The 14,348-nt window shown below is 44.3% G+C and overlaps 1 protein-coding gene across 5 annotated transcripts in view; it reads left to right on the top strand.

Annotated features, from left to right (window-relative positions):
* The window catches only part of RREB1 (ras responsive element binding protein 1), a 122,043-nt gene that overhangs the window by 2,052 nt on the left and 105,643 nt on the right, over window positions 1-14,348 (top strand). The window lies entirely within an intron of this gene.

Below are 14,348 nucleotides of genomic sequence, written 5' to 3'. Positions count from 1 at the left end.
GCAACTTTTTTTTTTTTTTCAGCAGAGGAGGGAGGGCGGTGGATTGAACTTTGTCATGTCGCAGATAAGTTTCCTTTGGCTTCTTCTCCCTGCACTTCTCCCCCGCCTCCCTCCGCACGCACGCTTGGGGTTTTTTTCTCTTTTTTTTTTTCTTCTTTCGTTTTTTAATAATTTTCCCCGTTTCACTTCTCGGCTGCGATATCTTCTCCTCCTCGGCATCCTCGCGGGGTTGCGCAGAAGGAGGAGAGCGCTTCTCCTGGCTCAGCACATTTCCCTGCCCGGGCCGCTGTGCTCGGTTGCGCACCCCGCGAAGGCCTGGGCGCCTCCGTGCCCCGCCGCCCTCCCACGGCCGCGCCGCGGTGTTCGGCCCGCAGCTGATGCTCTGGTCCTGCTCGCCGAGGAGCCAGCATCCTGCCCGGGAGCCACTGGGCTGATTGCTGCAGGGAAGGCGGGGGGCATACCAACCATTCAGTTTTAGTCCCAACTCCCTCTTTCGCCTGTTTTCTCTTGGAGATAAGATCAAGTGTATTTACTTATTTGAGAAAGTAAACACCTAGTTCAGTGTGATTTGGGGGCAGTGGTCTAGGAGAGACAGCCAATGCAGTGGATGTTTCCTACCATTCCAACATCCAGCCCCATGGCTTGGAAAAGAAATTGCTTATTAAAAACAGGAGCAGTTGCTAAATAACGCCGTGTTGTCACTCCTACAGTGCACAGTAGACAGCTGTTATGATGGCTGAAGTTTTTTCGTTGAGGTCGGTCGTTTTGACACAAGCGCTGAGTTTTGTTACCGCAGTTCCTGTTTTCCACAGGGTCAGCGTGCGTGAAAGGGATGCAGTGACTCAGGGTCAGGCCAGCCATATTTGTTTTAGGTTTTAATTTTCTCTTTGAAGACTTAAGGGTATATAGTCTTTTCTTGGTGGGCCTGCATAATGCCGATTAGCCTTAACCGGAGTTGGGTACATCCAGGAAAGAATAGGCCCTTTTGTTTGTTAGAATCCCAGGAACAGCATGAATCCATCATCCAATCAATCAGAGTACCAGGGCTCTCCCTCACCTGCCGGCAGGGACGCATCCAGCCTCTCATGCTGCAGGGCAGCTGTTCCCGACCGAGTGTGGCCTCTTGTGCTCCCTCACCTTCCTCCTCCTGGCACCCGTATTTGGAACTGAATTCATATCATGTAGTTGGAAACATATCATCCTATAAGTGCAATCGAGTAAACTTTTATTCTCCTTTGATTTCACAGACAGCTTCTAGTTGTCAAATTTTTGTTTGCTCATCAGAACTGACTATTTATGTAGCCACTCTTACGTATTTCATTTGAGAACTAACAATGCTAAAGAATATATATATATATATTTGGCTTATATAGCAGAGTGTTGACTGTTTTTCTGGGGTTTTGGGGTTTTTTTGTTGTTTTGTTTTTTTCCCATCTGGACCTGGGTGTTAGAAACTTCACTTGAAGATTTCAGTGTAATGAAGCATCTTATTCTGACTTAGCTTACCCAGGTTGTGATCCCATTCTTAACTCTATTCAGGGACCCTCTGACAAAATGGCTTTTCTTTTTGATTAAGGATTGGGAAGTAGCTTCAAGTTTCAAAATTCAGAAAACTGAATCTCTTCATTACCTGTCAGTAGTATGTATGATCTCTTTTGGTACCAAAGATAAGTGCAGTGTTTCCCAATGTGTACAAACATTGACCTATGTAGTGCTTTCCTCACTCCTTAAGGATATTATCACTTTGCCTCTGTTGAAGTAACACTACAGTCATAACAGTAGCTTGACTTTAGTCTGTGAAACTTTCTTCTTAAACAGAAATAGTTTGAATTGCTCTCAGTTGGATTGGATTTCTCATTGAAATGAAAACTGGTGATGCACTTACACTGTATAGATTAAAAACATATAGATAAATCCCTTTGGTTATATTCATTATCCCTTGTAAAAGTAGGTGGTGCTTAGAAGGTCATAGGATAAGTGTTGCTAAGCAGCTAAACAGAAGGATGCTAAAATTAACCTGAGTGTTTTTGAAAAGGATTCACTTTTTAAGTGTCAATAATTTTTTAATTGACTTAAAATACACCTTTTGCTAGTAAGACATCTGAAAAAATACACCTAGATGCATAAGTAAAGCTTTCCAGGGGACTGTGTCAATGTTCAAATTATTTACGTACAGGAGTAATTCTACCCTCCCCCAGTACACCTAAATTTTACTAACATCAGGCCCTCGATCTGTGCTCTTTGCAAATGTCCCTCCAGAGTTATCTGTTGCTCCAGGAGCATCTGATGTATGTTGGATAGCAGCCTGTAGGGACAGTCTTGGGAAAAAAGAAACTGCAGAAGTTCCCCAGGAACAGGCAGAAAACAAGTAAATCCTGTTAGTCTGAAATCTATGCATGTGTGGAAAAAGCCCCTTTTAACTTTTTGATGAATGATGCCTAAGTTTGGAAATCTCTGTTTTAGGTGTACACTCTTAAAACATGTGAAATCATGTCTTCCTCTTTCAGCACGATAAAGGTTGTTTTGAAATGAGTGTATTGTTGGACTGTGTTACTAGACCAGTTTGCGACTGCTGCCTTGTTGATGTGGTAGCTTCTTTCTTGGGAGATAATTGTCTGTAGAGGAGGATGGTGGTGCTGCTTTCTGTTCTCCTGAAGGTAGTGAGAATGCTTCTTGCTCTCTGTCTTCTACCTCCTTTCTCAGTTCAAGCAAGATGGACAGTCATAGGGTTACAGCTTTAAAATATGCCTTTTCAACAGCATTCTACAACTTGGAAAAGGGCCAGAAACTGCTTCGTGTTCTTTTGAGGGCAGCTTTATCATGGATGGAGTGCTCAGGTACCCTGCAGCTTTGCTGGAAAGTCTTTTATGGAGCAGATGTAAACTTTGAGGGTGAGAAGGAGTTGCCTTCTGAGACAGTGCAACAGCTTTTTTTCTTGCTTTGGGGTGGGAGATTTGACTTGACTAGTTGTTGCTCAGAAGTTAAAGCAGATTTTCTTTGGGGAGGCATATGAGGAATCCTTTCTCTGTGTGCATTGTTTTATTTTGTTAGCTTGTTTTTTGCTTTCTTTATAATATCCTACTTAAACCAGCACCTGTGGGAGCTGTGGCTTCCCCCTCTCCCCCACATACATTTAGAAGAATCTTTACAGGCGGTGATTTCAAAGGCAGGACTCGGGTATTTCTGGGAATGTCACTCTCTGGTGATACACTGAAAAGTTAAGGTATTTGTGTGGAGCCAGGATGGGCTTGAAACTCGTAGAGCTTTGCCAGGCCAGGTTTGGTTATCAGCGTTTGATTACAAATGAACTTAGGTGAGGTTGGCTGAGGTGGGAAGTGCTGGCTGTGTTCTGGGGTACTTCTGAACAGGAATTTCAGGAGCATTGACTCTTTGTTCTTCTTTGGTGCAAGAAATCTGATGATGGCTTATCTTTGATGTCTGCCAGTGATGTTTTTCCCACCTGAAGGTGTTCCCTCCACCTCACCCTATACCACTCTGTTTTGAATAGCAACATTTGAGGGCCAGTGACTTAAAAGAGTACAAACTTCTGAGCCAGCAGTACTGCAGCATCTCATGCTCCTTCCTTCAGCATTTTACTTGGAGCAGGGTGACAGAACTTATTTAGAGCTTGTGCTAATGCTTTATTATGAAATGTTGAAAGTAGAAATAATTGCCAGCTGGGGCATATGCTCTGGGCTCCTGTTGGGCGGCTCGTTCATGTTGTGGTGGAAAAGGGTCAGAACAAGGAAAAGGGCCTGGACAAAAGGGAGAAGAGTCAGTGGGATACTTGGCTTGTGGCTGTGCTGGTATGAAACCTGTTAGAGCAGCCTCCTGCAGGCAGAGAGGAATCGTCCTGATGTCACTGAGCAACGCCTGGACCTGTGCTTCCTTTAGAAACAACACAGGCGTTCAAGTGTATCCTGCTCTTTTTTTTTTTTTTTTTTTTTTTCTTTCCCCTAATAATAACATTTCAGCCTTCAGGTTGGCCAGCCTAGCAATCAATAAAGGTGGTTGCCTTTGACTAGGTGCTTTACAAAAATACATAGTTGATGGGTGGTGACTGTTTATTCAGAATGATTCAACTAAGTAAGGCTAAGGGAATCTGAATACCTCTTTAAAGATGTAGAGAGAGGCAGCTGTTTCAACAGCAGGATTCATCTGCAGAGTCTCAGGCATCCACAGAGGTGTTACAGCAAGGGAAAAGAAAAACTGTCAAAATCCCCCGGGGCATTGTTAGGCTTCTGAGCTAAAACAGGTATTCCAAGGACCATTAGAGAGAGAGGCCTTTCAGGCCTTGATGACCTCTCCTGTCTCCTTTGCAGTCTTCCTGTAGAAGCATGTGGAATGCAACTTTCAAATTCGTTTTCCTGCATCTAACCTTCCTGAGTAAAAATGTTTTCTGTTTAATCTTATTTACTTATATATCTCAGGATTTCGAGATATCCTTTTCCTTTTGAAGAAGACATCCCTACATCCTGCTGTCTGAAATTTCTTTGAAGATCCATTTGCACAAGGGATGTTATTTGTGTAACACTCTGAAAAAGTGTGGGAAAGGTGCTTGCATGCAATGGCCAAGTGACTTCACAGTGTCAGCTCTGAAAAATGGAATTTAGACTTTCAAGTCACTCTGGATAAAAAATGCATTAAGCTTCTTGGAAATTTTCTGTGCTGATGTGCCTAAGTGACTTGTTAATTTGGTTCTAAAAGAGAAAGATATTTTGTGATTAATAGTGGAATCTCCAGCCTCTCATACATGTAGAACTTCTCCACTTAGCATCTCCTGGTACATACTTTACCAGGTGTTAGCATGTGCTTTCTTGAAACAGCACAAATGTACCCGTAGGTGTTTTAGGAATGGGGTCTTGCATCATCTGTCTTTGAAAATGGAGGATGGTCAGCTGTTGACAAACTTTTTTTAGGTAATTTAGGTATGTGCTTCCTGTCTGAGGATGAGAGAAGCAAAATGTTGATGTTGAAGTGTAGCTGGCCTTTGCTTTTATTGTGTATGATTAGCTGGCTTTAACTGGAGCCCTTGTTAGTCCTGTTTCATACAGCAGGTGATGTCAGTGTTCAGGTGTATCGGTACCTGGGAGTGCTTTGTTCAGAGCTCTTGCATCACAGCAATAAATTCCACTGCTGTGTTCAGGCTGGACTCCTTCACACTGGTAACATTAGGGCTTGGACAAGAGAGAGCTGCTTTGGATTTTGCACCAATATGCAGCATTACTTCCTTGTTAATTTGGACCACTCACAGTTTTGGGTAGGGGAAAGACCCTAGTTTAAGTTCCTCTTTTTGTTACACAAACTGTATTTTCTTCATTAAATTAAGCTCATCACATCTCATTGCTCTTTGTGTTTTGAGAACGTGAGAAGCAACCAGGTCATGAATACCTGTGTGCTGTTCCTCACCCAAGTGTGCATTTTTTTTCTGATGTTGAATGAAGTTGCCAGTGTATTGCGGAAACACACAAGGTGTCTGTGGCGTCTTGTGCATGTGCTTACCTGCTTCATCCCCTCCTTCTCCCCAAAAGCATTAAGGTATCCTGACATGGTCTTCAGCTGGATAACTTGCAGCACAGCTCACATACTTAGCTGTGTGTACATCCTTATGCTTTTGGGTGGGAGGAAGGAGGGCTGCAGAAGGAGGCTTGCTTTCTAAGCAAGACACTGAAGGTTCAGGAAGTGGAAGCATGCACCATAGAAGCCAGCTGTAGAAGAGCTGTTGCTGGATTACTAAGGGATTCCATTTGTGAGGTTTGACTGTATTTTCCAGGGGAAGAACTGTGAGTGCAGTGACAAATGCTTCTCTACAGAGATGTAACTTATGTCTTGTATTTAGTTGTCGAGTATATTTCTTTTGGTCTGTTCTTCCAACCACTGCATCATTTGTTTTTCTACCTTATCAGATGGCCCAGACAGGTGTTGCTAAGTACATCCTACTATATTTCCAAGTAAGGTTCAAGACTGTAGGCATTGGCAACTTCTGGAGCAACTTCCTTGCCTTTACAGTAGATAGGTGTCTTTTCTGCTTGGTAAGATCTCCTGTGACTCTCTGGACTGTCAGGAGCCTGACTGTCCATGTTGTAAAAGGGTAAAGAGAGCTGTATCACAGTGCCCCTGTTTCCCTGGTGTAAACTTTCTTTATTTTTGGAAATTGGTTTTGTTCAAAAAGTGAAGATTTTTTTTCATATTAGTGTTGCCTACACTTTGTGGGAGAAGTATTCTCCATCGTCTGTCTCCATTCCTCATTTTGCAAAACGGCAGTGTCTTTTTGCTGAGCGTGCAGTGAGCGCTGTGTTCAGCCAAAGCAGGGGGTGAATTTCTAGGGGTGAGGGAAATGATCCGCACCTCAGAGTGGATGCCGGTTACCCTGGGAGGAAGCCATGCAGATCATGAACTCTGCAGGAAGGATCTGGTGGATTCTGTAAACTCTGCGGCCTCAGTAACTGCAGTTTCAAGCAGCTCCCAATCTCTTCTTGCAAAGCTTTTGGAACTTGTAAGCTCTTTAAATCTAGTGACTGAGGATTTTCCATGCTTCCCTTTTCCCTTGAGGGGAAAAAAAAAAAAGTTAGTAATAAATAGTAAGGTTACTCATTTTAAATGCTCAAAAGCCAACAAATGAAAATTGAAGTGTTCACTGAGCAAGTAAATAGTTAAGGTGAACACTGATCATGTCCGGTTACAGTTGCTGTTCCATGTTTAAAAAAATCAATAGATTCATAAATAGTAGGTAGAAGTGGAAAACGTGTCTTCATTTGAATCAACAGCAAAATTCTTTCAGGCTTCTCCGGACTAAGATTTTATGTGGGGTATATATGGCTGAAAGCTCTTGAGAATTCATAGCATGAAAGATGCCAGGAAACTTTAAAAAACTGCAATAGTAATAGTGTCTTTGTATTTTTTTGGTGTTTGAAATTCCTACAGGTGTAGTTACAAAGTCAGTGCATCTGTTTTAGGAGCTTGTTTGATAAACAGCAAATGGAATTTGCAGTATAATAGTCTATTTTGACTAAATTCTTCCATCCAGGTTTTGGGCATCACTGCAAATCTGGCCACTGCTGTGTCCTTTTTTTAAAGGCTAGAGGCTTTGCTTTTACTTTCTTGAGCCTATTCAGTCTGGTGAGTAGGAGCAGGACTTGTCCTTCGCCAGCCTGTGCTTCCCTGCAGGAAAAGGGGAATGTAGAGAATTCTCCCCGAGGATGGATTTGGGACAGAGATGGCCCCTGTGTGTTTGGGGCCAGAGTTTTTATTTGCACCATTGCGTAACTGAATCTCCATAGAAAGAGATGTGGGTTAGTGGCTTTGCAACGCCACATAGGCCACAGGCTTGCACGTGGCCATGGTCTGCCCCGAGCCGACGTGTGCTAGCACTGCATTGTGGATGTACTGATGCCTCCCTGGGGTTGTCCTGGAGATTCAGGACAGAAGGATCTGCTGTTGCCTGACTTTCGACCTCGTGCATTGGCAGCCTCTTTTGCGCTTGCACGCCCTGAATCGACTGACTTGCAGTAAATGTTTCCGTTTGTGTGCTCACTGTCTTTTCAAAACGATTGCTAAAAAGTATTTGGGCCAAAAATAATCTACACTGGACAAGAAGATGCCAGCAGCATGTGCAAATTGCATGCTGTAGTTACTGTCCCAGCTACTAATTCAAACAGAACTGCCCAGATGTGGATTAGGAAAGTCCAGACTGCTGATTTAAAAATTTCCAGTATTTCTGGTAATGGATGTTTATGTGAGCTGCCTAGTCCAAAGACCCAGGAAATGAACTGGTGGTGGTCTTTGTTTAATTCCTGGTATACAAATGCCAAGTGTTATGCTTTGATTTCCTACTCTGTAAACTCTTCGGGGCAGGGATCAGCATTCAATTACTGAGTTTTGAAAAGCCACCTAACACACTGTGGAACCAACCTGCACAGCACTACCTCAGTATAAATGTTTAATTATAACTATCTTCTTACCCCATAGTGGAGCCTTTCCAGATACCAAGGTAGAGGCATGCTGGGAACCTGCACTGCTCCTGCTGAGGTGTCTCCTTATAAATAGACAGCTTTGGTGGCAAAGCAGCATTTGGGCAGCTCTCATAAACGCCTGCTTTGCACGTGAGGGACAGATTATTTATTGATTTCTTTTCTAGGCAGTATAAGTGCAACTGTATACACATGTTCAGGAGTCTGCCTCTGGTTGTTTGGTTTAGAAGCAAATACGTTCCTAGCTTTAATATGTGTTCTAAACCACCAGTCAAATTACATCCTTCTCTCTCCTTTTTGCTTTAGGTCTGTACGTAAAAGGGACAAATATCAGGGTTCTGAAATTAGGAAATTAGAAGGAGAAACTGGGAGTAGAAAGATGTCACCCCTCAGTATGTCACGTTTCCAAGACTGAAATGAAGAGCAGTTACTGGCTCTTACCATTCACAAAGTAATTTAATTATGTTGCCTTGAATGACTTCTGTTGTAGTTTTAAACTGAATTCCTAAATCATCCCAAAAGTGATGTATGTATCATTCGTTATGTTTATACAGCATAAAAGCATATGGAGTAATGGAAACATCTATAAATTAGACCTCCAGAGAAGACTCCCATTTTAATCAGGTTACTTACTTGGATTAATCCAACCCAAATTTAAAACACATGGGCTCATGTACTAAACTAGTTGCACTTCCAGCACTCCAGGGGTCTGTCTGGGAGTTTATCGGTGCGTTGCTGTAGTCTGTTCCGGCCAGCTTTGCAGAAGCAGTTTGGTGTTACTAAGGTTGGAATAAGCTGATGTCAGATTTTTGTCCACAGTGCATAGCAAGTAGAGGTCAAACACTTGTACAGCCGGTGATACTATGACTTGTTAAGAATGTACGCAGCAGGTCGCTTTTCAAAACATCTTTTGAAAAGCAGCCTGTGCGAGCAGTGCCATGTAGAAGAGACACGCATCTTCCTCTGGCATCAGCAAATGGATGCATCCTATCACATTGGACTGCTGAGCATGTTTAGTCATGTTACTGTAATAAGCTCTGGGAACAGGAATGGGTTCTGCCCTGTTGTGCTTAGGGAAGATTTGAATGAATTTGACTGGTTTGTTCCAGGGAAACTTGTGTTTCTATGTGCTGCTTTTGTGCTCAGTACAGGGTAGTAAGGAATCACATTTGTTTTTGTGGCTGAAGGAGTGTTTCTTTGCATTATAGGATTGCTAACATTACAGTACCTAAATTCTTATTCTTTAGAAGAGATAAAACTAAAAGCATGACTCCCAGAATTATCAGTGTTTGTGGTGCTGGTAGTGTACAAACCTGTTTGTTTTTGAGACTCCCCTTTGCCCAGATAAACTTGAGTATTAGGGACCTTTCTTGTGCTTCCAGCCATAGCCCTCAGGCATCTCTATTTTTCCTGCCCTGGTGAATCATCCTCCAACATACACACATGTAAATTTTAAACATGCTTTGGTGGAGGTTGCCATATTCATCCTTAGTTTTTTTGTCTTACCCTGATAGCTCTCAAGGTATTTTCTGAATTTGCTGGGGGGGTTGTGTGTGTGTGTGTGTGTGTGTGTGTGTGTGTGCGCGTGTGCATATGTCAGCGGCAAGTCTAGATCGAGCCAAGCACTGATCGTGTAGACACTTTGAACACAGATACAATTCTACTTAAGCAGGTTGTTCCTTTAAAGTCAAAATACTGGCATGGGAAAAAGTTAGGGGAAGTGTTTTGGGACTGGGGCCTGCCTTAAACTTTAAGAAGAAATATTGGTGACACAAGCCAGAATCTTTAACCTGTGTGAGCCACATCTCCAAACTCACCTCACCAACTTCTGAACTTCTTCAGGAAGCATTGCTCAGCCCAAGGAATTGCCACAGCTCTTGCAGCCTGAAAAGAGTCTGTATTGAAGAGAAGTGGCCAGAAACGTGGCTGTGAACCCAAACTTCTTCAACTCACAGTGTGTGCAAGAGTTAAATGAAAGTACTCCAGCAGCTCATGTGCTCTCTGTGTGCGCATACTTTCCTAATCTTGACATGGGGTCTGAGCTGCAGGCTCTGAGGGTGTATGTGAAGTTGGCTTGGCTGTCACCTTTTCACTCCCCGGATCTGGCTGTGGCTCAGCACGGGGACGCACCCTGCCGCTGGGATTACTGGCTGCAGAGAGCCAGCTACCCAAAACCTGCCTGTGTGGGACAGGCTGGGCCGAGAGGTGCCCTGGCACAAATCTCCTGCCCTTGCACTGGGAGCAGCAGAGGGAAGAAAAAGTGCTCCACTGGCCCCCCTTTTCTGCACCTGGAAGATCTCTTGCACCCGTCTTGTGCACATGGATCGACCTGGATGAGCTTTCTGCTCCTCTGCTATCATCATTTAGCTGTAGAATTGCTGCCTCCATGGATGGGTCTGCTTTAAAATGGGAACAGCTGTACGGAGTGGTCTCCATGCTGGTGGGCTGTCCCTGCACGTGGGGAGAGGAAAGGCAGAGCACGTGTTTTTCTCCTCTAGGTGACAAAGTCCTAAGGGCAACTTGGTCTTTGGCTCTCCAGGAAGAGAAGCTGCAGTTCTTTGAATCCATAGCACGCTGTCAAAAATCACTGAGCATTTCTGACCATAGGCTGGAAATTAAAGCTGCCAGTCTTTTTTTCCACTTGAGTTTCTTCAGAGAGGCTGCCAGTGGCCACCTTGCCCCACCCTGCAGACGTGTGGGCGGGAGTGGGGGTAGCCAGCAGGAGGGAACATCACCAAAAAGGCAGAGTGATTTGGCTCCTGGCCACACACAGGAGCAGGAACAGCTGCCTAGATGGCCCCCGGAGCCTCACTGATGTCAGCATAACCAGCGCTCCTTAAAACGCAGCACCGTGTGTGGGGGGTGACGGGGAGCAAGGCTGGGAGCAGCTTGAGGGGGTTAAGCAGTACATAAAACCACTTCCACAGTTCTTTTTTTCACACCCCCCCCCCCCCTTCTAAACAGACCTCTTCTTTCTGTAGGAATGGGAAGGGTTTGGGTGAGTGAGAGTTACGAGAAATTCATAAAACTAAAGTTACCAAAAGCAAAGAGCAGAAGGAGTATGCATTGTAAAACTTGCATGTGGCTGCAGTGTGTTTGTTTGCTTGGGTTTTTTCCTTCTAAGAGAAGTGTGGCTAGGAACAGTTCGGCACTGTTGGATAAATCTGTCAGTGCTGTTCACTCCTTTGTCCCCTATGTTGTCTCTGGGAGCCTCTCACACTGTGACAGATCACTGTGACTGTCAAAGATCATACTGTGTTTGAAAAGTATCTGGCTTGCCTTGGGATGCCGTATGAAATACGGCAGGATGTGGCATCCTGCAGGGAGCATGTCATGTGCGCTTGCTTGGCCTCCTGCGCGTGCTTGAGCAGAGGAAGGGAATGCACATCAGAAGAGCACAGTTGTTCACAGCTTCCTTCCACTCCCCTTGCTTGTCCCAGAGAGGCGGCCCTCTGTGTCACCCGTGAGGTTTACCAAAGCTGCCTTTCCTGGTGTGCTGATAACCAGGTTCCCTGATGGAGATGCCTCTGCATTGTTAAGAGTAGGAGGGGGCTCGCTCGTGACTTCCATGATGTGGGATGCACAATGCAGAATTACCCTTGTCATAGGTACTGAACTGGATGAATGTGGGTTCCTCTCAGGCCAAAGATGGCTTTTTCCAGCTTAGTATCTAACATAGCAGTTTCCAGAAGTCACAAGAGAATCTGATGTGTAGCTGGAAGTGCTGAGGGAAGAGGATACCAGCTTTTCCAGAACTGTGCAGCTCAATCACAGAACGAGGTTGGACTGGACATGAAACTGGATTCCAGGGTGACGTGGTGATTGCAGCCTCTGCCGGCTTTGCTTCTTCCCACAGCTGGGGAGTTGATTCTCCCAGTAGGCCCGTGCCAGCATAGTCCTGCTGCTAGTCTTGTGGTGTTATCCCAACACAGAAGTTGTGCTTTGAATGGCTTGCAAAGTGGTAAGCAGCACGTAAATCTAGGCGACAGGGGTGAGCCAGCCTACCCGGGCTTCTTGCAAAGCTGAATTTGCAAAATGCTGTCTCCATCAAGGGCGATGTAATAATAAGTTGCAGAGATTCCGTCTTGAAAAACAAACAGTGAAACACAGGCATTGGGGGAGGAGGTTGTTGTGCTCTTTTATAAGGCTCTTGCTTTTTGTTAACTCAGGTTAACTTTATCAGCTGGATTAACTTTTCCCGTATCATTCCAGAATTATTGTAGTAATTAGGAAAAATGACATAGGGTCATGGCCTCATACGTGGCCGAGTAAGCATCTAGTCACATTCTTTTCAGCTGGGACAGTGGCATGAAGAATTTCTTTACTGAAGGTCACAGAGAGAGACAGTAAGAGATGCAGAAAAAGAGCCCAAGTGCTATGAATCCAGTCCTGTGCCTCCACCATTAGATCATGCTTCCTGCCTAGGCAGATGAACCCACATAAAAACCTCGGTTCACAAACAGATGACATTCAAGTACTACCAGCATTGTAAAATATGGCTAGGACTAATATATTTGCTCTGACTTTCATCTTGAGTGCCTAGTGGAACACCTGTAAGTATTTACATTTTAACATGAGCTTTTGTGCTTGTGAAAGCAGACAGTTTGACAGCAATGACCTCTCACACAAAAGCCTGAATAAGTGATGAACTTCCAACAAATCCATGACCTGAACTCTGCTGGATGCATATTGAAGGCGACAAGTTAATATGGCCTGTGGCAGTACCAACAAGAGGCCTGGCTCTGTGCTGGGCTCTTCTGGTGGAGGTGGTCCACAAATGAGCCGCTAACGACTGTCCCTATCCAAAGGCCTGGAACTAAGCATGCCTATATTCACTGCCTGGGTGAGAACCTCAGGCAGATGTTTGATGCAGAAAAAATATTTTTCCAAAGGTTTCTTGTCCTGTTGGTCTGCTCTGAAACTGGATTAAGGACTTGGTTTATGTTGCAGAGGAGGCAGAAGTGTGGATGTGTCTCCTCCCAAGCGGAGTACTTCAGAGTTTGCTGTGTTTGAATTGAATTGAGTGGTAGTTAAAACTTCAATTATGGGCATCTCTGGAGTTGTACGTGTCCCTGCTGCAAGCACAGTAACCACTTGCCGTCAGACAGGGATGACAGCCCTGGTACAGCAACCTCTGAAATCACCCTGACCTGAATCACGTTGAAGCTGCGGCTCTGGTGACATTTCCTAAGGACTGCCCTGTCCTGGAATGAGCAGTTCCTGGTACCTGCTTCTCCAGTGAAGCTTGGATTCAGAGCAGAGAATGCTTCCTCAAGCTGACAGAAATGCCTCTGGATCTGTTGCAGGAGGTGCTTTAGTTCTGTGCTAAATTCTGTGGAGTAGGTCATGCTGCATTTTTTGCCTGCAAAACTGAAAACCAGTGGGAATCCTGATTGTGTCTTAATATGAAGTCAGACCCAAGGCTTGCCATGCCCATGATGCTGGTCATGATGTGGATTTATCAAAAGAGAGGATGGCAAGAGGAAACCTATTAGTGATGCTTTCCTAATGTAGTCTACGAGCAACATGCTTCTGGAATCCCTTGAACCAAGGGGTATTTATGTAGTTAAGAGTATTTAGGTTCAAGAATCCTTTTTTTGGGTCAAAAAATCCTTTACAGGGTCAAAAAGCCTTGTCCAGTGGCTTTTTGACCCTGTACTGACTCTTGGTATGTTGTGATGGCTAGTTTTGCAGTTTAACTGCATGCTCTGTTGGAGAGGAGCTGAAAAATTGATTTTCTGAATCTCTCATTTTATGCTTTCACTTAATACCATTTAAGACTTGTACTAAGGGAAATAGCAGGTATTCATTTGCTACCAATCTTCTCCACACCTTTCAGGATTTTCTGAACCTCTGCTGTATCACCTCTGTGGCTTTCCTCCCAGGGTGGAGTCCTAATCTGAATATCCATTATTATGCAGAAATTGTTCCATACTTCTGATTACAACGTTCATCAATGCTTTTAAAAGCTTTGGTTTGCCTTGTTAACATCTATCACAGGCACATGCCAAAAATACTTTATTTGCCTAGATATTTATTGCTGTAAGACATATACTTGGACAGGCTTTAAAGATTTCCAGGTGCTGCCATGATTCTGCAGCAGCTTTTTTGTGAAACTTCCTCCACGTTGGCAAGTCGCAGTCAGAAGATGATGATTGGTGAGGTTGTTTGTAGGTCTGGCTCAGTTACTTCCATCCTGATTGCTTGAGAACTGCCTGCTTAAATGGTGCTTTTATTGCTGTTTTCCTTCCCAGGTATACTGCTGGTTTCCATGAGCAATGTCCCTGTATCCCCCCACTTAATATGCCCCCCCCTGCTTCCTTCCTACAAATGGCAGCCTGAAGCATGCCCTGTGTATCTAAAACCTTGGTGAACACA

This window comes from Haemorhous mexicanus, chromosome 1 (genome assembly GCF_027477595.1).
Source record: "Haemorhous mexicanus isolate bHaeMex1 chromosome 1, bHaeMex1.pri, whole genome shotgun sequence".
NCBI lineage: Eukaryota > Metazoa > Chordata > Aves > Passeriformes > Fringillidae > Haemorhous > Haemorhous mexicanus.
The sequence above is the reverse complement of the archived record's forward strand: the minus strand, read 5'-3'. Positions and strand labels throughout refer to the sequence as shown.